Genomic DNA, 27,267 nt, shown 5'->3' on the forward strand with positions numbered 1-27,267 from the left:
TTATCTCCATTTCACAGAAGAACTGAAGCAAATTTTCCAGGTCCCAGTAAATAGAAGAGCTGGGATTCAAACCAAGCCTCTCTAAATTCAAATCCCAGGCTCTTACCTATTATTACAGGCCTCCTCTACTATCCCACGGATACCTAGAGAAGACTTGTAAGGCCCCAGTCCAGTTCTGAATCAAAATAATACTTGTTAATAATGCCTTCCTTATAAGACATTTAGTTTCTTCATTGTGAATATCACTGCATCTGAAAAAGCAATATACTCAGTTTGGCTGGGATATTTTCTTTTTCTTTAACATCTTTATTGGAGTATAATTGCTTTACAACGGTGTGTTAGTTTCTGCTTTATAACAAAGTGAACCAGCTATACATATACATATATCCCCATATACATCTCCTCCCCCTTGCATCTCCCTCCCACTCTCCCTATTCCACTCCTCTAGGTGGACACAAAGCACAAAGGTCAGGCAACTGATCTCCCTGTGCTATGCGGCTGCTTCCCACTAGCTATCTATTTTACATTTGGTAGTGTATATATGTCAATGCTACTCTCTCACTTCGTCCCAGCTTACCCTTCCCCCTCCCCGTGTCCTCAAGTCCATTCTCTACGTCTGCATCTTTATTCCTGTCCTGCTGGCTGGGATATGTTCTGAATGTACATTTTTCATTGAATATCCAAAACCAAGATTGCAGATCCCTGCTTGCTTCCACTTTCCCCAAAGGTAAAAATTGTATAACCATGTTGAAATCTTATGTTCTCTTATCTACTGCATTTTAACAGGCAGAGCAAGTAGTGTGAGAGCCTCAGATTATCTCACGTGGTATGGAGCATGCAGCTCAAAAACATCAAGTGGTGTCTTAAATAAGCCTTTGGAGAGTTATTCCTAGTGAGTTGAGAATGAAGCAGAAGAACACAGAATCTGTGACTTTTCAAAATATGTCTTATTTCAGACACAAAGGTTCTGTGCTTGGTTTGCAACTGATATCTCTTTGGGTCTTTTATGGCATCATTATCTAACATAAGTACTCCTTGGGGTTCCCGAGGTGATGGAACTGTGGGTGGGAGAGGCTGGCCGCATCCCATGGATGTGCAGGAGGACTTAGCAAGACACACATGATGGTGACTACTCCTCCAAAAGCCTTCAGAGTTGCTAAGAGCCTGTACCCCATGCCTGTCAGGTAAAGAGTATACCACGAACGTAATTCCATCGCCCTGGGGGAGGGGAGATGAGAAGTGGAGAGTCAGGGGCTAAAGTCCAATCAAAATGGAAAAGAAGTGTCTGTGGCTAAGAGAAGCATCCAGATGACTTGGCAAGGATCCCCTTACTGCCTTTTGTCAGAGCTCTGCTTTCCTTTTTTTTTTTTTCTTTTCTCTGCTTTCCTTTTGTCTCCCAAATTCGGGAGTTAGAAACAGGCTGTGACCATTCTCAGAACCCCTGGGAATGACTAACTCCAAAGACCTTTCACAGTTCTCACGTTAACAACACCTCTTCTTGTTGAAGAGAAGTGGCTGAAACACTTCTTGGGTGAGTAGCTGCATGGCTTTGGTCTCTTTGCTGTCTGCAATAAATGGGAAGGCTGTACCCCTCCCACATAAAGGTGTGAGCAGCACAAACCTGATGCACAGTGCTCTGCTGCTGAAGAAAATGGAAAGAATTAAATTCCTTTATAGATTGGACTGTAGTCCAAGTTGGCCATTGCACTGCTTCTGGGGTTTAAAAAAATCTTTTTTCCCTTTATCCTTGTTCCTTTAAGCTTATTCCTTTAAGCTTTTTTCTCTTTATCCTTGTTCTTTTAAGCTCAAATGCTCTGTGCTTCTAAATTTTATGTGTCCAAAAGTCGGTGACTACAATGTAAATGAGGTTAACTCGAGACCCTCCAGGACAGTGAAATCCGGTGATACATCTGTTCCACAGCTCGGACCCAAAATATACCATACCTATTACTAATCACAAGATTATAAAAGAATTCTCCCATATTTTCTTCCACTATACTTATATTTTTTGGTGTTTAGTGCTTAAATTGCATTGGAATTTATTTTTGTATATGGAATGATGTAGGAATTTGAGTTTTCTTCCAAAGTGCTAGAATAATTTTCCCAGTGCTCTTTATTTCATATATTCTCCCCTTTCTCCGCTGATTAAAATGCCTGATTGACTTTATGTATTAAATTCACATATATAGAAGGCATTTTTATTCCTCTCTCTTTGTTCTTTTCTATATCTGGAGGAAGAATTTTAATTAACACAACTACATATAATAGTATATTTAATATTTGGTCATGCAAGTTCACATTTTAATTTTTCCATACATTTTCTTGGATATTTTAAAAACATTTTTCCTTTATATGAACTTTACAATCAGTATGTCAAGTTTATTCAGATTATTTTACTATATAGATTAATTTGGAGAGAATTATTACATACAAAATATTGAGTCCTTCAGCACATTTACTATTAGGCTAATCTTAGTGTTTTGCTGTTACCATGATAAGATGCTCTTTGTCTACTACATTTTCTAAGTGGCTATTGTTGACAAATAAAGATGCTAGTGGGTTTTTATATATAAAAAAAAAGTATACCATACAAGGCTTCTTGGGCTCTGGGTTCTCTCACTTTGTCCTTCCAGAAAAACTGCTCTGGGACACTGTCTGCTTCTCATCAACAATATTTCCATCGCCGAGTATTACAAGCTGATAAAAAGAAGTGCTCAGGCTTGCCTTTTTCCCTGGCACCCACTGGAATTTTGTTGGCACCAAGGTGCTGATGGTGAACCTATCTCCAGGGAGTCCAAGGGGAAGATTGTCATGATCGCCATCACACTTATTTTTTCATCATATGCCTTTCTAATTAATTTCCAGCTTTTTCAGGAATTTCCATAAAAAGAACAGGATTGGGAAGAAAAGCCTTCTGTGGAATATTATTTCTCATTTATTTTCATTCTGAAAAATAAAATGCTGCACATCCTTCAAGGCATAGTGTTAAATTCCACCTCCATTATGAACTCTTCACCAATATTAAAGTCAGAAGTTACCTCTTTTTCCCCAGGGCTTCCCCGGCCTTTTGAGGGTACCTCACTCACAGAACTCATCACACTGGGTCTGATCTTTTAGTTCTTAAATTACAAATCTGCCTCTAGACTATACATTCCTGGTTGGCAATAAGTCCTGTTCAACTCTATGTATTGTGCATCCAGCATGATGTCTTACAAGTAATAGGTTTTCAAGATGTTTGCTGAAATGATTAAATCTATGAAAATGTCTTGGAAATATCAAATTCCAGAGATATTAAAGTGCACTATTTCAGTGGTTCTGAAACTTTATCATGCATCAGAATCACTTGGAGGGCTTGTTAAACCCAGATCGCATGGGTCCCACCCCCAGAAGTCTGTGGTAAAGCTGGGTAATTTGCATTCCCAGCAAGTTTCCAGGTGATGCTGATTTTGGTCCAGAGACCACTGATGATTTTGGTCCAGAGACCACTCTTTAGAGAGTGCTAAACTGTTTTTTTTCACGTTTCAATATCTCTGATATCAGGCTATGTCTTAAATTTGTTGACATGTCAGTTTAACTTACAAATTTTTTATTTCATAGTAGTATATAAAATAATGGTTTTCCAATTGACAGTATCTTACATTAAATGAAATCTAATTAAGCCTCCTGTTATAGATTTGACTCTACATTATAAAGCATAGCAATGAAATGTTTAAAAAATGTAGCTCAATACTAGTCCTAGAGAACACATGCGTAAGATTGCAGTGCTTAATCTTTAAAATGGCAACAGAATAAATCATCTTTAGGGCCTCATATGCGATCCATAGAATAACAAATTAGCTCAGTCTGGCCAGGAACGTTGAGAAAAGAAAGGCAGGCATTTTCACATTAATTTCTGGTGACTGCTAAGGCCACTCTCCTTCTCTAAAGTAAAAGTTCCATGAGGTCAGAGTTTATATCTGGTTTTGCTCATAACTGTAGTCCTAGCTCTAGAAAACTTCCTGACGCAGCATTCAGTAAATATTTGTTGAATGAAAATTTTTACTTAAAAACATCAGCATTTCAGCGTTCCTTACCTGCTATAAAAGAGATGAATTATGAGACATAGCATGATTTGTCAGTAGAATACTCACTAACCGATGCCAGTACTGACATTCTCTCTTCTAAGCAAACAAAAACAACAAAACAAATCAAGAGCTTAACAACTAAGGACCACACCTAAATTGTAAACATTCCGGTTAAACAAGTATCCCAAGGTCACATACCCAGACATGTTGTCCCAGCTGCCCTACTTGCAGGGGTGGGCCAGGTTTGCCATCTTCAGGAAATGCTGTTTGCTGGGAAGTAGTGGGAGCAGAGGAGAAAGAATTCCTTCCACGGGAGGTTTCACCAAGAAGGCTCAGGGGATTTCCCTGGTGGTGCAGTGGTTAAGAATCCGCCTGCCAATGCAGAGGACACGGGTTCGATCCCTGGTCCGGGAAGATCCCACAGGCCACAGAGCAGCTAAGCCTGTGCTCTAGAGCCCACGAGCCACAACTACTGAGCCCACGTGTCACACAACTGAAGCCCATGCACCTAGAGCCTGTTTTCAGCAACAAGAGAAGCCACTGCAATGAGAAGCCCACGCACTGCAATGAAGAGTAGCCCCCGCTGGCCGCAACTAGAGAAAGCCCACGCACAGCCACGAAGACCCAATGCAGCCAAAAATAAATAAATAAATAAATAAAAAAGAAGTCTCAAGCCCAGTCTGATCATTATTCCCATAATCTTGCTGGACTCAGGCCTAAAGGAATTTTGACATTTAAGGTATGAGTCAATAAATATCATCATTTAATCCCTTTCCTGAGTTCAGAACCAACTAAGAAATAGATACAGGAGTCAGATAGGAAATAACACAGCAGCATCCCCAGTGACAATGCTGTTTGGAGGATGCAATTTAGGCACAGAACATGAGCTTGGTAAATGAGCCACTTCCCCTGAATTAAGCAGACCTCCTGCTATGTTGTAACTACTGGGTCACAGCCAGCCCTGGACAACTGCCACCTCCATACCAGGGCTACAGCCTGCCCTACCCTGCTTAGTCTATGGCCCAGAAAGCAAACAGCAGACTTCCTGCAGGAAGGCAGCTCTAAAACAAGAGAACATAGAAGCAGCAGTGTCACATATGCCTGATTCTGCTGTGCCCTAAATGGGAGGAGGGACCAGATCGTTTCTCTAACAGAGACTCTCCAGTGTGGAAACACAAGGCGTGGGCAAGAAGTGTTCTTTCCTAATGGACACTATCTCTTCATACACCCCAGGTGACTTAGAATTATGCAACTGGCTGGTACTGCCCAAATAACATTACCTGATTTCTGCAAAGCATTGGGAAAACTTTAATTTCTTAATTATTCCAATAAATATTTCTTGAATGTAAAAGCTAATGAGAAAAAGAGGAAACCAAACAGACCAGGAAAGAAAATATCAGTCATTCCTGGGGGAAACAATTCTCTCTGTGATTTGCAGCCTGTGACACAGATCAGCCCTCACTCAGGCCATCTTCCCTACAATTACCTTGTTACAAGGGATCGCCAGTCCAGAGGAGATCACAGTGCAGGGATTGTCAGTCCAAAAGAGAATTGGTTTTTCCAGGTTTTGGTATTTGTCACTGAGGGAAGACTTTTGTTATTGGTTTGAAAGACATGATCAAAGGTAAGATAGGGCTCCCCTCCGGCTCTCCTGCCACTGCTTTGTCAGCCCTGCAGCTTGGTGTCTGTGTGTGGCCTGTGAGCCCCTCTTGCTCAGCAATGGGCTCTTCAGGCTTTGGGGAGCTCTGCCCAGGGCTTCGAGATAACACGCCTCTGTAGAGGACCCTGTGGCAACTGTGGGTCTGGAGTGAGTTGTGATCTTCTTTTTTGGAGGCAGCACTATTATTAAAGTATCTACCATAGGGGCCGTTGCACTGTTTTGCAACAGGAAATGAGGGAATGTTTGGGTAGGAGGGGTGCAAAAGTCTAATGAGCACCACAGCCTGACAGAGGAAAGCGTTATTAAAGCAGCTTCTTGTAAGGGCTCTACTTTTCATGTGTTTTTCCATCTCCGGGCAAGACACTGTTGCCAGCAAGGGTCATGCCAGGGCACCCTAAACCCAAACACCTGTGTACATCATGACATGGAAAGACCTTGAAGTGGGATTTATGAAAGCAATGGAAAGGGTTAGTAGACGATGCCTCAGCCTCCACTGTGGAGTGAGAACTATACATTATTTAGTTAAAGCCAGGCATGATTTTTTAGAACACACTATAAGTCATCAGTGGGTTCCTGATGTATTCCCAGTGCCCCATTTTAGAGATGGGTCAGGCTTTGGGATGGAAAGACGCCAAAGAAGAACACTGAAAGTAAAGTAGATGGGAGGGGAGAAGTATCCAACTTTGAGGGCATGTGTTTCACAAAAAGCGAATATTTTGAACTGAATGATTTTTTTCCACAGTATTTGTTAATTGTTTATTTATCAAGAGAAACTGTTTTTTAGCCCAGATAGTCATAGTTCATAGTTTCATAGTTCAGGAACACAGGAACACATAGTTTAGGAACGCCTACCAACATTTGTGCAATATACCTGAATGAATACCTGAAGAAGTATTTAGAGGCAAATGTATAGTTTTACATTTTTCAGGAAAAAAAGTAGGGTTTGGAATACGATCTAAAGCTCCACATTAAGAAGCTAGAAAAAGAACAAATTAAACCCAAAGTAGAAAAAAGAAAAATAACGAAAGTGAGAATGGCAATCGATGAAATAGAAAACTGACAAATAATAAAGTCAAAAAGTTTTCCTCAAACGGTTAATAAAAGATTGCAAGATTGATCAAGTAAAACAAAGAAAATACTTTTATCAGCATTAGGAATGAAAAAAGGGAGCATGTCTACAAGTCCTACAATCAAGCAAAAGATAGTAAGGAAACATTACAAACAACTTTGTGTTGATAAATTAAACAATTTAGATGAAATAGAAACATAATTTTAAAAACATAACTTACCAAAATAGATACATACATACATAAATATTCTTACGTCAACTCAAATAGCTGAATTCATTTTCAAAAATCTTTGTACAAGAAAAACTTGAAACCCAGGTGATTTTACTAATGAAATCTATCATGATTTTTTTTTACATCTTTATTGAAGTATAATTGCTTTACAATGTTGTGTTAGTTTCTGCTGTATAACAAAGTGAATCAGCTATACATATACATATATCCCCATATCCCCTCCCTCATGCATCTCCCACCCTCCCTATCCCACCCCTCTAGGTGGTCACAAAGCACCGAACTGATCTCCCTGTGCTATGCAGCTGCTTCCCACCAGACATCATGATTTAAGGAAGAAATACTACCAATTCAACACAAACTATTTCAAAAATAGAAGAGGATAATTTTTCCCAACTCATTTTATAAAGCAAGCATAATCCCAATACCAAATACTGACAAAGACATAATAAAAGAAAACTACAGACAATATTTCTCATGAGATAGATTTAAAATTCTTAACAAAACATTAGAAAAATAATCCAGTTATACAGTTTAAAAGAAAATACATCATGACTAAGTGAGGTTTTCAAGAAATGCAAGGTTGGCTTAACACTGGAAAATTATTCAGTGAAATTAAAGAATAAAGAGAGAAAACTATATGATCATCTCAGTAGATGCATAAAAAATTTTTGACAAAAGTCAACAACCATTCATGAAAAAACTGAGAAAATTAGGAATAGAAGGAACTTCCTCAAACTGCTCAAAGACTTCTCTGAAAATCTATAACCAATATAGTACTTAATGATATTTCTTCCTAAGATCAGAAACAAGTCAAAGACATCCACTTTCACCATTTTACTGGAGGTTCTAGCCAATGTAATAAGATTAAAAAAAAAAAGAAGAAGAAAGAAATTAAAGGTATACAGGTAAAAGGCACAAAGAAAGAAAGTAAAATTGTCATTCTTTGCAGATGACATGATTGTTTATGTAGAAAACCTTACGGAATAGAGAAAACAACTATGAGGACTAAAGAGTGAATTTAGCAGGGTGAACATACAAAAATTAATTCTATTTCTATATATTAGCAATAAACAATTAGGAAACAAAAATGTTAAAATACCATTTGCAATAATATCAAAAATGTCAAATACTGAGAAAAAATCTAATAAAAGATATACAATTCCTGTACAATAGAAACTATAAAACATTGTTATGATAAATTAAAGAAGACCAAACAAAATGGAGAGACACAATATGTTTATGAATTTGAAGACTAAATGTTGTTAAGACATTTGTTCTCCCCAGATTTATTTATGGATTTAATATAATCCTTATTAAAATTCCAGCAGGCTTTTTTTAGAGAAATTGACAAGCTGAGTCTAAAACCAATATGGGAATGCCAAAAGAATTTTTAAAAAGAATAAAGTTAGAAGACGTAATATCTGGTTTCAAAACTAAAAATAATGCTAGATGAATCAAGACATTGTGGTATTGACATGAAAATAGGAAAATAGCAATAGAACAGAATCCAGAAATAGACCCACACATAAAGAGTTAATTGATTTTTGACCAAAAGTGACAAGATAATTCAATGAATAAAGGAAGACTTAACAAATGGACCTGGAATAACAGGATAACTATATGAAAATAAAAATAACTTTGACTTCTATCTCACTCCATACAATAAGATCAGTTTGAGATGGATCATAAAACAAAGTATAACCTAAAACAATAAAGTTTCTAGTAGAAATCATGAAATAATATCTTTGCAATGTTTAGGTAGGTAAAAAATACTTAGAAAGGATGAAAAAAGCATCAACTATTAAAAATGATAATTAGCTTTTGCCAAATAAAAATGTTTTGCATATCAAAACACACAATTAAGAAAATAAATAGGAAAGCCAGTTACATATATTTGACAAAGGGTTCTTTCCAGTATATATAAAGAACTCCTCCAAATCAATAATAAGACAAAGGATCTAATTTTTTAGAATGGGCAAGAGATTGGAGCAGCCATTTCACAAAAGAAGGTACATGTGTAACCAAGAAGCACATGAAATGTTTTTCAACATCATTAGTCATCATGATATGCAAATTACAACTACAATGTTTACATTCATTAAAATGTCTAAAATCTAAAGTATGACAATACCAAAAGTTGATGGGGATGTGGAGAAACTGGAACTCTCAAACATTGCTGTTAGAAACAGAGAATGGTACAACCACTGTGTAGAACAGTTTGTCAGTTTTTTACAAAATTAACTTCTACATCTATCTTATGACTCAGAAATCTCATACTCAGTATTTCTCAAAAGAAATGAAAACATATATCTACAAAGAGATTTGTACAAGAATATTCAGAGGAGCTTTATTCATAACAGCCCCAAACTAGAAATAGGCCAAATGTTGATCAACAGGAAAATGAATAAACATATTGTGGTATATTCATAAATTGGAATAATAATCAGAAATAAAGGGAAAAAAGTACTGATGATGCAACAACACGGATGAACCTTAAGACTTCCAGTTATGCTATGTGAAAGAAGCTAACCAAAAAGTATACACTGTATGATTCTATTTATATGAAGTCCAAAAATGGGCAAAATTCATCCATGGTGAAAAAAATACATGAATAGCAGTTATTGCTTGTTTGGTGCATTCAATTGTCATCATGTATTCAATTGTCAAAATCATTGAACAAAGGGACTTCCCTGGTGGTGCAGTGGTTAAGAATCCACCTGCCAATGCAGGGAACACAGGTTCGGTTCCTGGTTGGGGAAGATCCCACATGCCGCGGAGCAACTAAGCCCGTGAGCCACAACTACTGAGCCCGCGCAGCCCAGGTGCTCTAGAGCCTTCACGCTGCAACTACTGAAGCCCACACGCCTAGAGCCCGTGCTCCGCAACAAGAAAAGCCACTGCAGTGAGAAGCCCACGCACCGCAACGAAGAGTAGCCCCTGCACTGCAACTAGAGAGAAAGCCTTGCACAGCAACAAAGACCCAACACAGCCAAAAAAAAAAAAAAATCATTGAACCAAATATTTAATACTTTTTGATGGGTTATACATAAATTATACCTCAATTTTTAAAAAACAACTACATCTGGTGGGTATCAACTACATAAATAACTGCATAGGGTAAAGTTCGTTCATCCAACAAATATTATCAATAACTTATTACGTGCCAAGCTCCATGCTAACCTCTGGGAATATCAGGGTCTATTAGACATGATTCCAGCACTGAAGAATGCATGGATTTGGGGTCGGGGGGTGGGGAGAGTCAAACAATTTCAAAATGTTGGGACAACAACATACAGCCATTGATTAGGGCTGTATATGAGGGCAGAGAGGAGTGAGAAGATATTACAGAATAGGAGAATGGTCTCTTGCCTGATCTTGGTGACTGAATCATTGCTTCAGAGAGTGAGATGTTGCCTTTTATTTTTGGCCTCTGGGACTTGAGGTGTTATCTTAACAGGTGTAAGGACTCAACATAACAGTTCCCTAAACCCTAGGAGCAAACTCCTTTTTGTAGGCGGACAATGGAGAGACTTCCCTTTCATCTTGAGGATAAACAGAAAAGGGCCAAACACTTCCTGAATACTAGGTTTAGAGGGAAGCAGCTCTCTTGAGCCAGGGTCCCTATGCCACGCTGCAGAGCAGCCCACAAAACACCCCAGAGGATGTGGCTTACTGGCCACTCCTCTTAGGTCATAACAGCCCTGCCAAAGAATGTAGGGCCCCAAGAAAGAATGTTCTGAAAGCCATTTAAGAGCCTTCCAGGAAAGCCACAGCTGGCAATCCACCACTTGCAATGTGTGTGGGTGGGCTACTGCTTCTCCTTCTCTTCCCTGCCATCTCCGAGCGCCCACTAAATCCCAGGTCTGCTCCAAAGGAGGTGCAGGGCCAGGTACAATTTGCTTGCTGGTGATGTAGAGGACAAGGCACCTGAAAGTCTCTAAGGACAGCACTGGGGAGCCTGCCACTGAGTGCCTTCAGATCTCCCTTCAAAAGCTCCATTAGGACTGTGGGTGTGACTCTCCACAGATGGGCCACCCAGAGAGAGGTGGCTGTGGTGGAAGCTCCAACACGTCACTTCCAACCACAGCTGTATTAGTCTCCTATTGCTGCTATGACAAATTACATCAAACTCAGAGGCTTAAAACAACGTCAATTTGTTGTCTACAGTTCTGGAGGTCACAAGTCTAAAGTGAATCCATGGGGCTGCATTCTTTCTGGAGGCTCCAGGGGAGACCCCGTATCCTTGTCCTTTCAGCTTTCAAAGGCAGCCTACATTTTTTGGTTCATGGCCGCCTTCCTCCATCTTCAAAGCTAGCATCTTTGGGGCTTCCCTGGTGGTGCAGTGGTAAGAATCCGCCTGCCAATGCAGGGGACATGGGTTCGAGCCCTGGGCCGGGAAGATCCCACATGCCACGGAGCAACTAAGCCCGTGCACCACAACTACTGAGCCTGCGCTCTAGAGCCCACAAGCCACAACTACTGAGCCCGTGTGCCACAACTACGGAGCCCACGCGCCTAGAGCCCATGCTCCGCAACAAGAGAAGCCACCGCAATGAGAAGCCCGCGCACCGCAACAAAGAGTAGCCACCGCTCTCGGCAACTAGAGAAAGCCCGCGCAGAGCAACGAAGACCCAGTGCAGCCAAAAATAAATAAATAAAATAAATTAAAAACAAAAAAGCTAGCATCTTCAAATCTCTTTCTCTCTGTCCATCTGCTTCTGTCATCACATCACCTTCTCTCTGACTTGGACTCCTTCTGCACATGGCTTATAAAGACCCATGTGTTTGCATCAAGCCCCTTGGTAACGCAGGATAATCTCCCCATCTCAAATCCTTAATTCGATCACAACTGCAAAGCCGCTTTTGCCATATAAGGTAACATTCACAGGTTCCAAGGATTAGAATGTGGACATCTTTAGAGGATCAGATATAGAGATAGGGAGAGAGATAATTTTATATAGATATATGTGTATTAGACTGATAAATGATTATATATGTATGTGTATATATATAATCATCTATATGTGTGTGTATATATATATGTAATCATCTATCAGTCTAAATCTCCAAAGCCAGTGCTCTTTACCCCACTGTCTCCCATTTCTGGTCCATGTTTCAACAAGAAACTCAGACTATGAATTCTTGTGTGTAACAGCTTCAACCTAATTTTTTTTTTTCTCTAGTTAGGGCTAACCACATTTGTGGTTGGGAAGACTAGGAATGGGTTAATTCCCAGTTGGCTGCATCTACAGAAAGCACAAAAAATGATCTATTTCTCCCTGTAAATAAAACTGTTTTTTGCTTATCCATAGTGTCTTGTTTCTTTTCTTGCTTTACCTTCCTCAGGGTTTTCACTTTTCTTTACTGTTCTCAACCTCAACGGAGGATGCCCTTCCAAGCAGAACCATTCACCAACCTAAAATCTTACCTTCATTTTTGGAATCTGTGTGTCCAAGTAACCCGTCACAAATTATTCAAACATCCTGAAAAGTGAAATCTGGAAACACCACAGCAAAGGAAACAAAAGTAGGAGCTGAAAAGTATAAATACATCAAACCATGGTTTAAAAATAAAATAAAATAGAAATCAGTATTCCATGAAACAAAAGTGAATGAAGATTTATTTTAACAATATCACCTGGACAGCACCCATTCTCAGTATTCTTCAGTGAGGTTTATTGTTAAATATTTTAATGTGCGTATTAAATCAGAATCATTACATTTTTAGAAGACAGAATCCCTTTCTCAGAGACAATCCTTAAATGGCAATAGCGATCTGTTTGTGAGTCTGTCTCCATGATAGTTAATATTGCTCTGTTGAGCCTCTTGTTGAGGACAAGAATGAAATATGTTCCTAATTTTTATATGCCTCTGACATTGCCAAATCGTGTGCTTTGGGGATTCTGGCTCATACTGTATAGATTTTTTTTTTATTACTGCCTTCTCAACAAAAGGTTCCTGAGTATTTATGGATAAGCATGACCATTTTAAAATCTGGATCATGAATGATTTCAAATGAAGTTGGGAAAAGCAGAGCAGGAGAGGCAGGAAGGTAATGAATCAGGTGTTGGGACGTAAAGCCCAAGATGTTATCCTGTACCAGGTAAGTACACCAACATAAGCCCTGCTGAGTACCCCCTGGTGTCTGACGGGGACCTCCTGCCCCCCTTACCCCCAGCCTTGCCTCACTTGGACCTTCCTCCTCTCCACCTTCCAGGCCAAGGACGAAAGCAGGACCACACCATAGGTTTGTGTCAAAAATAGTAAAAACGGTTTATTATGAATCATCATAATTGAGAAATAGGTTCTTAAGATTTTGATCTTAAATAATACTTCATTGCTTGAAATAGACTTAATCATCAGAGGATTGGGTAATAAACGAACATTTTTAAGATTTTAAAAGGAATGTCTATGTCGTTTCAAGATTATCAGAGGCTGTTCATCCTCATAAAATACTATTTTTACTTGAATCTTTTGATATTGATCTCCCTATAACATGTTTGCATTCCACCAATGTGTTTTATTCTGAAGTCAGAATTATTGTTTCAAAATGCAAATCTGATCTGATCTTCCCTCTAAACTGGTCAGGATTCCTGACACATGCTCACATCGCCTGGTGGTCCACAGTGTCTGGCATAGAGGAGACATGTGAGAAATATTTTAGCACTAGAAAGTAAGCAAACAAACTTCTTCATTGATGCAGATTTATCACTAACAAGTCAAACACAGGGCTGTGGTTTTTAGCCCTGTGAGTGAATTGGGGCGGGGTCAAAGAGTGAAGATTTCCCTGAGGTAACTATGAAAGAATGTTAGAGGAATTCAAAGGTAGATTTGGATTTGTGTAGAGGTTATCTGAGGTGAAAGTCACTCCCTGAACTTGGAATGACCCGGGGAAATATTGAAGGCAGGAGGAGGGGGAAGTCTTTGGCTGCTATCAGCATAAGAGTTTGTTTGGACTAAGCAAAGCAGTTAAGGGAAGGGGAAGCAGAAGCAACCAATATGTGATAAGTTTTTCATGTATTTCAAATCTTACTCCCAAAGGTCTTAAAGAACTCTTACAAAGATGCATACAATACAGTGAAATAAAATATACTCAAATAAATGAGGAAAACAATTTATATGAATGAGATTTGCAAAGAGTCTCTGCAGTAAAGTTATAAGCCTTTAGCCATTACTTTAATTTGGAAATACGGAAAATATTTCACTGACTTCTAAAGAAACTGTCTACAAATTGTATGGGAGTCCATATTAATAGATACCATTTACGTAAAAATGGTAAGTAATCTATGTTTGAATGTGCTTTAAAAGTATGGAAATGATCTGGAAGGATACACACCAGGTATAACTGTGGGTATTTCTGGAGAGAGAGAGATGGGGTGAGAATTGGGATGTGAAAAGGCTTTTATTTTTTGCCTTATATATGACTGAACTTTTTACAATTAGCTTACACTCATGTATGACATTTGTAATTTAAAATAATAATGGTGATAATAATAATAAAGGCCCTACAAAGAAATCAATAGCATTCAATACTAGACATTGAGAGATATTCTATTATATACGCACCTATTCATTCACTGAGATCAAATAACAACAACATTCAGAGCACTTCTCAGTGTTCAGAATGTTTACATCTATTATTGTATAGCTGCCTCCCAACAGCCCTCTGAAACAGGCAGGGCCGGGCAAGGCAGACCCCATTTTATTATCCCCACTTGAAGAATGAAGAAGCAGAGGCGGGGAGCAGAACCAGGCAATGAGTCCTGGTCATGAGATGAAGAGCAGCAGAGTTGACAAAGGAACCCAGGCCTTCCGATTCTTTCCCTGTATGCTTCTTTCCTTTTGTCTTTGGTTCACAGTGTGACTGGAAGTCTTAGCATTTTCAAGCTGAAATAAGGAAAAATCTTTTGACTGCTGCATTTGATCGCTCATAAAAATGTTTCATTGTAAACTGTCCTATAACTTCTGAATTATGCCACATAAATGGTTTGCGCGTTTCTCATTATTGCAGAAGAGGAAAATTTACTGCTTTCATTTAAAGTCTGAGCACTCTCTAAAGAAAAGCTGCAGTAGCCAAACATCTTTATTATACTCTTGCCCTCAGAGCTAATGTCTTGAAAAAGCCTATTGGGTGCAGACAACAGTGTTCAGAGGAAGGCGTTTCTTGATTCAGAGACTTAAGCTGACAAAGTATGTAGCCGCCTTACTGATAATCTGAATAAATCATATTTCAGTTTATTTGCCTCCTTAATAGTCTCTGACAGCTACCTGTACCTTCTAGATACATGCCTAGCTGTCTGCATTACATGTATCTTCTGGTGCCTTAGTCAGTCAAGGCACGGAGTATATCCTTTCTTCTCCCTGTGGTAGCTTGTCTGCAAACCTTACTACAACAATCCCTCCCATTCCTGCACCTGCACGCCGCCGTCACTTCCATCTAGAGGTGGAATCTATTTTCCCTCCCTTTGAGCTGGGCTGGCCTTGTGACTTGCTTTGATCAACAGAATGTGATAGAAGTGATACCTTGCCAGTTCCAGGCTTTGGCCTTAGGAGCTGGCCGTTCTATCTTTGGCCTCTTGGTTCCAGCCACTATTTAAGAAACTCAGACTAAAGTACTGAATGATTGAAACCCCATCGAGAGAAGTCCCGGAAGATGTCAGGCCACATTGGATGGAGCTCCCACTGAGTGCAGCCGTGTCAGTGACCCCAACCAACATCATATGTAGCAGAAGGACCACCCAACTGAGCCCAATCAACCCACGGGATAAAGAGAAATAATAAATTATTGTTGTTTTAAGCTCTAAGTCTTGAGGTAGTTTGTTACACAGCAATAGAGAAGAAAAACATGAAACATGCTCTTTTTTCACCCCCTGCCTCCCCCTGACCAACTTAGTACATCCCTGACCTTCTCTTATGCTTGTTTTCTGTACGATCATTTCCTTCTTTTTTTTTTTAGTATTTACTTATTTGGCTGCATTGGGTCTCAGTTGCAGCATGCGGGATCTTTTGTTGTGGTGTGCGGGCTTTTCTCTCTCTCTAGTTGTGGCGCGTGGGCTCTAGAGTGTGCGGTCTTAGTTGCCCCACAGCCTGTGGGATCTTAGTTCCCTGACCAGCGATCGAACCTATGTCCCCTGCATTGGAAGGCAGATCCTTAACCACCGGACCACCAGTGAAGTCCTTGTACCATCATTTCTATTTGAGGAAAAGGGAACGTTCTTCTCAAGTCCTTACTCTGAGCTGCACACTGTGTGAGCCTTTGGCAACACAGGGATGACTAGAGCATAGGCCCTGCTTCATGTGACCCTTACATCAGTGGAGGAGACATGTGCAAAAAAGTAAACCTTCTCACTCACACTTGCCCCTCCCAGCCTGTGACCCCACAATTCTCCTCTGGGTTAACTCTAAAGTCTGTTTTCAGAGTCTCTGAGACTCACACAAGTGGGAGGTAGAGAGAGAAGCCAAGCTCATGCAAAAATGATACATTTTATCTCCATCAGATAGAGGGGTATCTTGTTATTAGGAACCTAATATGTAAAAATTAAATCTTACAAAACGTAAGTAAAGGAATAATTATTCACTTCATAAAATTGGATCTTTCATTTATAAATAAATTCCTTTAAATTACCTGTTACCTACTTTATAAGACACTGGGTGGTATATGGGGAAGAATTTTGAACTGGACAACAGGAAACATGGACACAAATACTAACTCTATTCCCTAGTGATTATAATTTAGGAAAATCACTGAAATTTTCTATCTCTTTATTTTAAAATATCAGGAAGTTTGACTCAATGATTTCTAAGGTGCTTTCCAGGCCAACAGTCTCTGGTTACGAGAGGGTTTAAAGAAATTGGTATGAAGCACATTAAAAGGATTATACACGAGGATCAAGTGGCGTTTATCCCAGGAATGAAAGGATTCTTCAATATATGCAAATCAATCAATGTGATAAACTGTATTAACAAATAGAAGGAGAAAAACCATATGATCACCTCAATAGATGCAGAAAAAGCTTTCGACAAAATTCAACACCAATTTATGATAAAGACTCCCCAGAAAGTAGGCATAGAGGGAACTTACCTCAACATAATAAAGGCCATATATGACAAACCCACAGCCAACATTGTTCTCAATGGTGAAAAACTGAAACCATTTCCACTAAGATCAGGAACAAGACAAGGTTGCCCACTCTCACCACTATTATTCAACATAGTTTTGGAAGTTTTAGCCACAGCAATCAGAAAATAAAAAGAATCCAAATTGGAAAAGAAGAAGTAAAACTGTCACTGTTTGCAGATGACATGATACTATACATAGAGAATCCTAAAAATGCCACCAGAAAACTACTAGAGCTAATCAATGCATTTGGTAAAGTTGCAGGACACAAAATTAATGCACAGAAACCTCTTGCATTCCTATACACTAATGATGAAAAATCTGAAAGAGAAATCAAGGAAACACTCTCATTTACCATTGCAACAAAAAGAATAAAATACCTAGGAATAAACCTACCTAAGGAGACAAAAGACCTGTATGCAGAAAACTATAAGACACTGATGAAAGAAATTAAACATGATACAAACAGAGGGAGAGATATACCATGTTCTTGGATTGGAAGAATGAATATTGTGAAAATGATTATACTACCCAGAGCAATCTACAGATTCAATGCAATCCCTATCAAGCTACCAAAGGCATTTTTCACAGAACTAGAACAAAAAATTTCACAATTTGTATGGAAACACAGAGATCCCAAATAGCCAAAGCAGTCTTGAGAAAGAAAAACAGAACTGGAGGAATCAGGCTCCCAGACTTCAGACTATACTACAAAGCTACAGCAATCAAGACAGTATGGTACTGGCACAAAAACAGAAAGATAGATCAATGGAACAGGATAGAAAGCCCAGATATAAGCCCACGCACATATGGTCATTTTATCTTTGATAAAGGAGGCAAGAATATACAATGGAGAAAAGACAGCCTCTTCAATAAGTGGTGCTGGGAAAACTGGACAGCTACATGTAAAAGACTGAAATTAGAACACTCCCTAACACCATACACAAAAATAAACTCAAAATGGATTAAAGACCTAAATGTAAGGTCAGACACTATAAAACTCTTAGAGGAAAACATAGGCAAAACACTCCATGACATAAATCACAGCAAGATCCTTTTTGACCCAGCTCCTAGAGAAATGGAAATAAAAACAAAAATAAACAAATGGGACCTAATGAAACTTCAAAGCTTTTGCACAGCAGAGGAAACCATAAACAAGATGAAACGACAACCCTCAGAATGGGAGAAAATATTTGCCAACAAAGCAACCAACAAAGGATTAATCTCCAAAATTTACAAGCAGCTCATGCAGCTCAATATCAAAAAAACAAACAACCCAATCCAAAAATGGGCAGAAAACCTAAATAGACATTTCTCCAAAGAAGATATACAGATTGCCAGCAAACACATGATAGGATGTTCAACATCACTAATCATTAGAGAAATGCAAATCAAAACTACAATGAGGTATCACCTCACACCTGTCAGAATGGCCATCATCAAAAAATCTACAAACAATAAATGCTGGAGACAGTGTGGAGAAAAGGGAACACTCTTGCACTGTTGGTGGGAATGTAAATTGATACAGCCACTATGGAGAACAGTATGGAGGTTCCTTAAAAAACTAAAAATAGAATTACCATATGACCCAGCAATCCCACTACTGGGCATAGACCCTGAGAAAAACCATAATTCAAAAAGAGTCATATACCACAATGTTCATTGCAGCTCTATTTACAATAGCCAGGACATGGAATCAACTTAAGTGTCCATCGACAGATGAATGGATAAAGAAGATGTGGCACATATATACAATGGAATATTACTCAGCCATAAAAAGAAAAGAAATTGAGTTAGTTGTAGCGAGGTGGATGGACCTAGAGACTGTCATACAGAGTGAAGTAAGTCAGAAAGAGAAAAACATATACTGTATGCTACCACATATATATGGAATCAAAGAAAGAAAATGGTTCTGAAGAACCTAGGAGCAGGACAAGAATAAAGATGCAGACATAGAGAATGGACTTGAGCACACGGGGAGTGGGAAGGGTAAGGTGGGACGAAATGAGAGAGCGGCATGGACATATATACACTACCAAATGTAAAATAGATAGCTAGTGGGAAGCAGCCGAATAGCACAGGGAGATCAGCTCCCTGATCTTTGTGCTTTGTGTCCACCTAGAGGGGTGGGATAGGGAGGGTGGGAGGGATACGCAAGAGGGAGGAGATATGTGGATGTATGTATAGGTATAGTTGATTCACCTTGTTCTACAGCAGAAACTAACACACCGTTGTAAAGCAATTATACTCCAGTAAAGATGTTTTAAAAAAAAAAAGAAAGAAATTGGTATGAGAGAGAGAGAAAGTATTACCATAAAATGTTAAGCTCCATGGACAAATTGAAGCTAAATTGTAATGTAAAGCATCCCCGGGATGAAACCAAATCCAGGGGAAAGCAGGACGATATCTCTTGAGGCCATCCCCCCCTATGATTCACTCCTTCATTCTGAAAAGAGGCAGAGACAGAAAATGAGGATTTGAAGAGCAGGCTTGAGATTGAGATGAAGGGCTTGGATCCAGGAAGCAGAGGACCTAGAAGCAAGCAGAACTGCGTGCCATTAAGCGTATCATCATAATCGCTCATTAATGGAAATGTGACCATTTCCATGCCCAAGCTAGTAAGGGCTGAACACAACGGAGTTTGAACTTTCTCCATAGACAGTGGAAGATGATGAAGATTGTTTTGAGTAGAGGATAATGACTCTCAAACCAGGATTTCTGCCCCATCCCTGGCCCTTTCCATGCAGCCAGCCATGTACCCAAGCACCATGCAGAAGAACGTGTTGAAACTAGCTGGCCAACAGTGCCTGCTCCAGGTGGTAGTCTACGCTTTATTCTTCACCGTGGCCTACCAGGCCTTCTGAATCTAGTCCCCATACTCCAGCTTTCTTTTTTTTTTTTTTTAATTTTCTCATACTATAGATATCTTTTTTTAAAATAAATTTATTTATTTATTATTTATTTTTGGCGGCATTGGGTGTTGCTGCACACGGGCTTTCTCTAGTCAGGGCGAGCGGGGCTACTCTACATTGCAGTGCATGGGCTTCTCACTGCGGTGGCTTCTCTTGTTGCAGAGCATGGGCTCTAGGCACACAGGCTTCAGCAGTTGTGGCTTGCAGGCCCTAGAGCACAGGCTCAGTAGTTGTGGCACTTGGGCTTAGTTGTGGCACTTGGGCTTAGTTGCTCCGCGACCTGTGGGATCTTCCTGGACCAGGGATCGAACTCTTGTCCCCTGCATTGGCAGGCGGATTCTTAACCACTGCGCCACCAGGGTAGTCTCTCACTCCAGCTTTCAATAGCTGCCTTGTCTGTCTTCATTTTGGAGATTGACCTGGATACCTTTCTCTAGTCCCTGCTTCCTCCTAGACTTTTACTCTTGCATAGGACTTGATGACAGTATCATGGTAGCTTTGGCTGAGATGGTTTCTCTGTTAGACTCAGATCCCCAGGACCCACACAAGCAAGGCTGTTTCACAGGAGAGAATGATTTAGATATACAAATTGTGTGAAAGAAGAATAATTCAGTTCAGGAGAGGCCAATGGAGATCACTGGTTTTTATTTTTGTGTTTTTTTGTTTTTCAGAAGGAGGCTGTGGGTTTGTCACTCTAGGCTCAGAAACATGGGAGAGGAGATTGAAGATGGGTCTGAAGTGGACAAGCCAGTCCATAAAGGCAAGTCTGTGCCGGTCAGTAAGAATCACTGTTTTGAAGTCTAAGATGGAAGGTGAATATTCAAGCAGAGGTAGAACTGGTCATCAGTAGAGTTTGATTAGGCAGTTGGGGGTCAGAGAAATCTAGCACCTGGTATTAGAAAGCCTGGGATTTAGGGACAGGAAATCCTGGCACTAAAGGAAGGAGGATAAAGCAAAAACATAGCCATAAAGGAACTACTTTTTAAACATATATAGCTTTTACATCTTTCAAATCATTTTCACATGTATGGTTACCTTTGTCTTGACCAAAAACCTGTGGGATAAATAGAGCAATGGTTATTATTCCCATTTGACAGATGAGGTTGAAGCCAGATTGTTGAAGTCTCTGAAAGACAGGAAGAAACTCTGAGACTTTGACGGAAGGGCTATAGGAGGTCATCGTGAGGGGTAAGCATGGGAGAAGCTTTGTAAGAAGATTCACCCCTTAAATGCCTGATGCCTTGGATCTTCCTAACACATTACTCCTGTGCTAAAATGGCTTTCTATTTTGGCGCATTTATCTGTTGTTGAACTTTTTAATTAGTCAAATGCCCAGCTGCAATATCCACATCAAGAAGCACTCCAGCAAAAATCAGAAGGTTTGAGAGGTCATTAGAAGTTGAAATGTATCAGGAAAAAGCATCTCTCCTAGAAACTCATTTTACTCCTGCAAATGACTTCAAAAATCATTTCTGGGTAACAAAGTGGGAGTCAGATTAGTTTCACTTATGTGGTTGTTAGCATTTGTTTTCTTGACCTCTCTATTTTCCCCCCACTTTGTCTCCATTACCAATGTAGAAGAAAATTTGAAATATTCTGACTAATTAAATATCTTCTGGCTAACTTCCTAGTTGATGTATACTTTTGGATAAAATTATACACACAACTATCTAAGAGCCATTTTTTGCCAGCCCACCTTCCACTCACCACAGGGCTCATAAATCTCATGGGGCCATTGCCTGGAGGCCACCATCACAGACTCCATTGACACCATTGTCACATGAAGCCAGAACCACCACTAATACTAACCACTCCCCCCCAAGCTGCCCAAAGCCAAAGCCAAACCCTGCCCTGCGTTAAATCCTAAATTCCATGGGGAATTCTCAAGGCCAGCTAACCACACCAAGCCTGAAAGCTATGTCATCTCTGGTCACCAAGCAAAATGCCATCCATACTCCCCTGACCCTTCCACACACTCCTCTCGTCTGATAGGACTCTAAGCCTCCGGTCTCTGACCAACCACTCCTTTCTGCCTCCCACCCCACAGCTATCACTGTGCCCTCTGAAATTCCATCTCATGATAATCCAACCACCTTAGGTCTTCAGCCTCTTCACAGATGCTCCCTTCATTTCACGACAACTGAAACTGGGCTCTCCCTTGAGGACGTGACTCTCCCAAGTAGCCTTCTCCAATGGAAGAAGTTCCTATATCCACTTGAATATCTCAACGGGTACCTCAAACTCAACAAGGACAGAACTGAACCTGTCCTCTTCCCCATATCATCCATTCTCTTCCCCTGCCTCCATGAAAAAATGACACAGAAGTTACCCAGTCACCCAAGCCAGGAATCTGGCAGCTCACCTAGACTCATCTTTCTCTTTCCCCTTCTACATTCTATCACTCACCAAGCCCTGATAATTTTTCCTGCTAAATAGTTCTCAACCCATTCCTCCTCTGTGTTTCTATTATTAAAGTCTAGTATAAGGCCTCAGTCATCTCCTGCCAAGATGGACACACTCATTTAATTTACCCAGGACCATCCTCCACCTGGCTGCCAGAGGGATCTCGAGTTGACCATGTTATTCCTCTGCCTGTACTAGTCCATGGACTCTCCCAAGCCTGGATGAACTCTCTCTCAGGAAAACAGGCTCTCATTGATCTGTCCCTACCCACCTCTCCATTCTTATCTTCTCCAAATTGCTGTCTCCCACTCTAGGCTTTCAACACTTGTCTTTCACTGCACTCATTATGCTGAAATAATCCTCTGCTTTTTTTTCATGCAGTTCCCTCGTCTGAAATGCCTTTCCTTACTCTACCCCATTCTTTGCCTGGTTGTCTCTTACACACTAAGCTTTTTTTTTTTTTTGCGGTACGTGGGCCTCTCACTGTTGTGGCCTCTCCCGTTGCGGAGCACAGGCTCCGGACGCGCAGGCCCAGCAGCCATGGCTCACGGGACTAGCCGCTCCGCGGCATGTGGGATCTTCCTGGACCGGGGCACGAACCCGTGTCCCCTGCATTGGCAGGCGGACTCTCAACCACTGCGCCACCAGGGAAGCCCCTACTAAGCTTTGATTGGTGTCATCTTACCCAGGAACCATTTCTCATGTGATCATGCCAAGCTCAGTCACCCTCCCTGTGCTCTCCCAGCCTCCTCTGCTTGGTTTGTATTAACAATATGAGTACGTTTGCATCTTTCTTCTGTATCTATTTACCTGGAGGTCAGAGACTGAATTCTTACTTTTTTTTTTTTTTTTTTACATTTCCATCTGTGTGTCTAGCAAAGTGACAGGAACATATTAGGTGCTCAATAAATATTTGATGCACCAAATTAATTTCCACTGAAAATGGATTTGCCAAGTCCCAGTGGCCTTCATGCATGTAGGCATTCATTTACTCATTCAACAATAGAACACCTACTAAATAATTATATCCTATTTATCTAGCCTTCTCAACCTCTCTGCAATTTAGATATGCTGTAACTTCTTGAAATGCCTCAAATTCAGTTTCACTCAGAAGCATGCTCTCTTGTGAACTACAGTATCTAGCTTGTGCAAAATAACTGGTAGAGGTGATCTGGGAAGAGGCAAAAGTAGGACAGCCCAGGTCCCCATGAATTTACAATCTGATCTGACTATACGCATCTGCAATATTTGGCAATACATAATTTTTTTAAAAAAAACTTTCAGCAAATGTAAATTAATAAAATGCAAACTGAATACCTAAATGTCTAGAGAACTTGGAGAGAAAAAAGATAAGAACTGTGTGAATTTAATGAGAACCAGCTGCAGAAGGTAAGGTTTGTCTTTAATGTAAAGACTCAGTGAACATGAATGACTTGAAAAAAAAAAAAAAGAAATACTATTTCAGGTTAAAGAAATGACGTGAGCAAAAGAAAGAAGATAAAAGGTCTATTGAGAAAACAGCAATCCCATTTCCCTGATGGAACTACAGGATCTGAACTAGGTTATGGGAATAGGTGCTCAGCGTGCAAGACCTGCACAAAATAAACCTATGAAGCCAAAATTAGTCTTTAGGGCCAACTGTCGTAGAGAATCTCCAGATCAATTCCTTCCTCCCTTCTTTCCCTGGGGTGGGGGTGGGAGACTGCTATTCCTCCTGTTATGAAGCAGAGACTATTCCCCTATCCCTTGAAATCCAGTATAGCTTTGTCACTTGCTTTGACGAATAGAATCTGGTGGAAGTGATACTGGGCTACTTCCAGCAGAGGCCTGGAAGCTTCTGCTTTTTTTCTTGGAAGCCAACAGCTATGTCACAAAAAAAAAACTCAGGCTTCATCATTGAATGAAGACAGGCCATGTGGAGAGAGACCTGGAAGACAAAACACCATCTTGGAAGGATGGTCCAGTCGCCAGATGAATGAAGTGGCTAAGTGACCTCAGCTATACCAGCTAGATCAGAAGAACAAAGGCAGAAGTCGGAGTGAGCAGTCACAAGTCAAAGAAGGCTGCCAGCCATCAGAAGCTGGAACAGGCAAAAGTGGAATCTCTTCTAGAGGCTCTGGAGGAAGCACAGCCTTGCTGACACCTTGATTTCAGACCTCTGGTCTTCAGAACTGTGAGAGAATACATTTCTGTTGTTTTAAGCCAAGTTTGTGGTAATTTGTTACAGCAGTTCTAGAAAACTAAAACAGATGGGTTCTATTTTTATCCCCATATTATAGATGAGGAGATTAAGTTAATGAGAAGATTAAATAATTTGCCCAAAGTCACATGGTAATAGGCAGAGGAGTGGACCGTTCCCACCTCCTTGCACTCTGTGTCTATCTTTCCAGCTTCCTTCCTATCAAAAATACCCAGCTTGCAGCAAAGTGTCAGGAAAGGGTCTAATAATTCATTCACACTATCTTATTAATTCTCAATCCCAGTTTTGTGTTTGAACTCTCCTGGGACATGGTAGTAATTATATTTTATTGGAAGAAAGAACAGAGTCCACTGGAATGCAATGCAAATAGTGAAGCTTTAAGTTTCAACTACAGGCAGATGGTGGAGATATTTAGCAACCAAAAAGTTTGCCTTTGCCATGTAATATTAGGTAAGATATGGGAGAAATTTAGAATCCTCTAAAAACTGTAAGTTCTTAAAGGGCAGCATTCAGGTTTAATATGCAGGTATTTCTGCTATAATGCAACAAATATATAGCTGAAAAATCTGAGGTCTACCAAAATTATGAACAAAAAACATAACAGGGATTATGGGACCAGCTAGGGAACTTGGGACCCAAGGAATGCCACAGAAGTGAGTTCCCTGGGTTTTCTTTTTACTTCATATATCCCAAATGTGGAGCTGAAGAAGCCAACAGTCCCAGAAATGCCAATGAGTGCAGACAAAAAAAGAAAAAAACATCGAACAAAAGCCTGCTCTTTTCAGCCAAAGGATCAGGAAAGGAAAAGCCTCAGAAGACAGAAATTTAAAATACAATACTTACGATTGTTCAAAAAAGTGAAACACTTTGGTATAAATATAGCAAAACATGTATAGCACTTGTATGCTGAAAACTACAAAATGAAATGAATCAAACAAGATCTAAATAAATGAAAAGACATACCCCGTTCATGGATTGGAAGTTTCCATGCAGCACAGATGTCAGTTGTTCCCAGGTTGATATACAGGTTTAGCACAATTTCTATCACTATCCCGGCAAGTGTTCTTTGTAGATATATATAAGATTACTCTAAAATTTATGTAGAAAGATAAAGCAACTAGAATAGCTAAAACAGTCTTGAAACAGAAAATAATGGGAGGAATCAGTCTACCTAATTTCAAGCTATGTAATCATAGCCACAGTAACCAAGACTGTGTGGTATTGGTAAAGGGACAGACACACAGGTAAATGGAACACAGTAGAGAACCCAGAAACAGACTCACACAAATATGCCCAGCTGATTTTTCTTTTTTTGTGTGTGCGGTACGCGGGCCTCTCACTGTTGTGGCCTCTCCCGTTGCGGAGCACAGGCTCCGGACGCGCAGGCTCAGCGGCCATGGCTCACGGGCCTAGCCGCTCCGCGGCATGTGGGTTCTTCCCGGACCGGGGCACGAACCCGTGTCCCCTGCATCGGCAGGCGGACTCTCAACCACTGTGCCACCAGGGAAGCCTGCCCAGCTGATTTTTGATGAAAGTGTAAAAACAATTCAATGGAGGAAGGACAGCCTTTTCGACAAATGGTGCTAGAGCACTTGGTCTTCCACTGGCAAAAAAATGAAACTTGACATAAACCTCACACCTTATACAAAAGTTAACTCAAAATGGATCATAGACCTAAATGTCAAATGTAAAACCATAAAACTTCTATTTCAAAAAACATAGAAAATTTCTGGGATCTAGGGCTAGGAAAAGAGTTCTAAGACTCCAAAACACAATCCAGAAAAGAAAAAACTGACTAATTGAAATTCATCAAAATTAAAAATGTTCTCTCTGCAAAAGACTGTTGAGAGATGGAAAAAACTACAAACTACAGCTCCGGATAAAAATAAAAACCAATCCAATTAGAAAATGGGCAAAAGATGTGAAGAGTAATTTCACTGAAGACATACATATGGCAAATAAGCAGATGAAAAGATGTTCAATATCATTAGACATTAGGGAGATTCAAATTAAAACCTTAATGAGATACCAGTGGACACCTATCAGAATGACTGAAATAAAAAATGGTGACAACACCAAATATCAGCAAGGATGCAGCAAAACTGGATTACTGATGGGAACATGAAACGGTAAAACCGCTCTGAAACTATTTGGCAGTTTTTTGTTTTTTTTTTTTTAGCCAAACATGCCACCCTCATACAAGCCAGCAATTGCAGTCCTGGACATTCATCCCAGAGAACTGAAGACTTATGTTCACACAAAAGCCTGTACACAAATGTTTATAGCAGCTTCAGTCAAAATAGTCAAAAACTGGAAACAACCCAGGTGTCTTTCAACAGCTGACTGGTTAAACAAACTGTGGTACATCCATATCATGGATTCAGCAATTAAAGGAGTGAACTCGTATCATACATACAACTTGGATGAATATCCAGAAAACTGTATGAAAAAAGTCAATCCCCAAAGGTTGCATACTGTATGTGTCCATCTGTGTAACGTTCTTTTTTTCTTTTTTAATAGTCACTTTTTTTTTTTTAATTTATTTATTTATTTATTTTTGGCTGCGTTGGGTCTTCGTTGCGGTGTGCGGGCTTCTCATTGTGGTGGCTTC

The 27,267-nt window shown here is 40.0% G+C and overlaps 2 long non-coding RNA genes across 3 annotated transcripts in view; one reads left to right on the forward strand and one right to left on the reverse strand.

The window, feature by feature from the left end:
• The window catches only part of LOC137205685 (uncharacterized), a 49,323-nt gene extending 44,676 nt beyond the window's left edge, over positions 1–4,647 (reverse strand). The window contains exon 1 of the long non-coding RNA XR_010934257.1: positions 4,263–4,647. This is a non-coding gene — a long non-coding RNA (uncharacterized lncRNA). The remainder of the gene's footprint in view (positions 1–4,262) is intronic.
• The window catches only part of LOC137205684 (uncharacterized), a 46,817-nt gene continuing 20,867 nt past the window's right edge, over positions 1,318–27,267 (forward strand). Inside the window, exons 1-3 of one of the 2 annotated variants that reach the window (XR_010934255.1) lie at positions 1,318–1,531; positions 20,725–20,827; positions 21,151–21,241. This is a non-coding gene — a long non-coding RNA (uncharacterized lncRNA). The remainder of the gene's footprint in view (positions 1,532–20,724; positions 20,828–21,150; positions 21,242–27,267) is intronic. The other variant, XR_010934256.1, reaches the window with a different exon arrangement.

This window comes from Pseudorca crassidens, chromosome 14, assembly GCF_039906515.1.
Source record: "Pseudorca crassidens isolate mPseCra1 chromosome 14, mPseCra1.hap1, whole genome shotgun sequence".
In the NCBI taxonomy this organism is placed as follows: Eukaryota; Metazoa; Chordata; class Mammalia; order Artiodactyla; family Delphinidae; genus Pseudorca; species Pseudorca crassidens.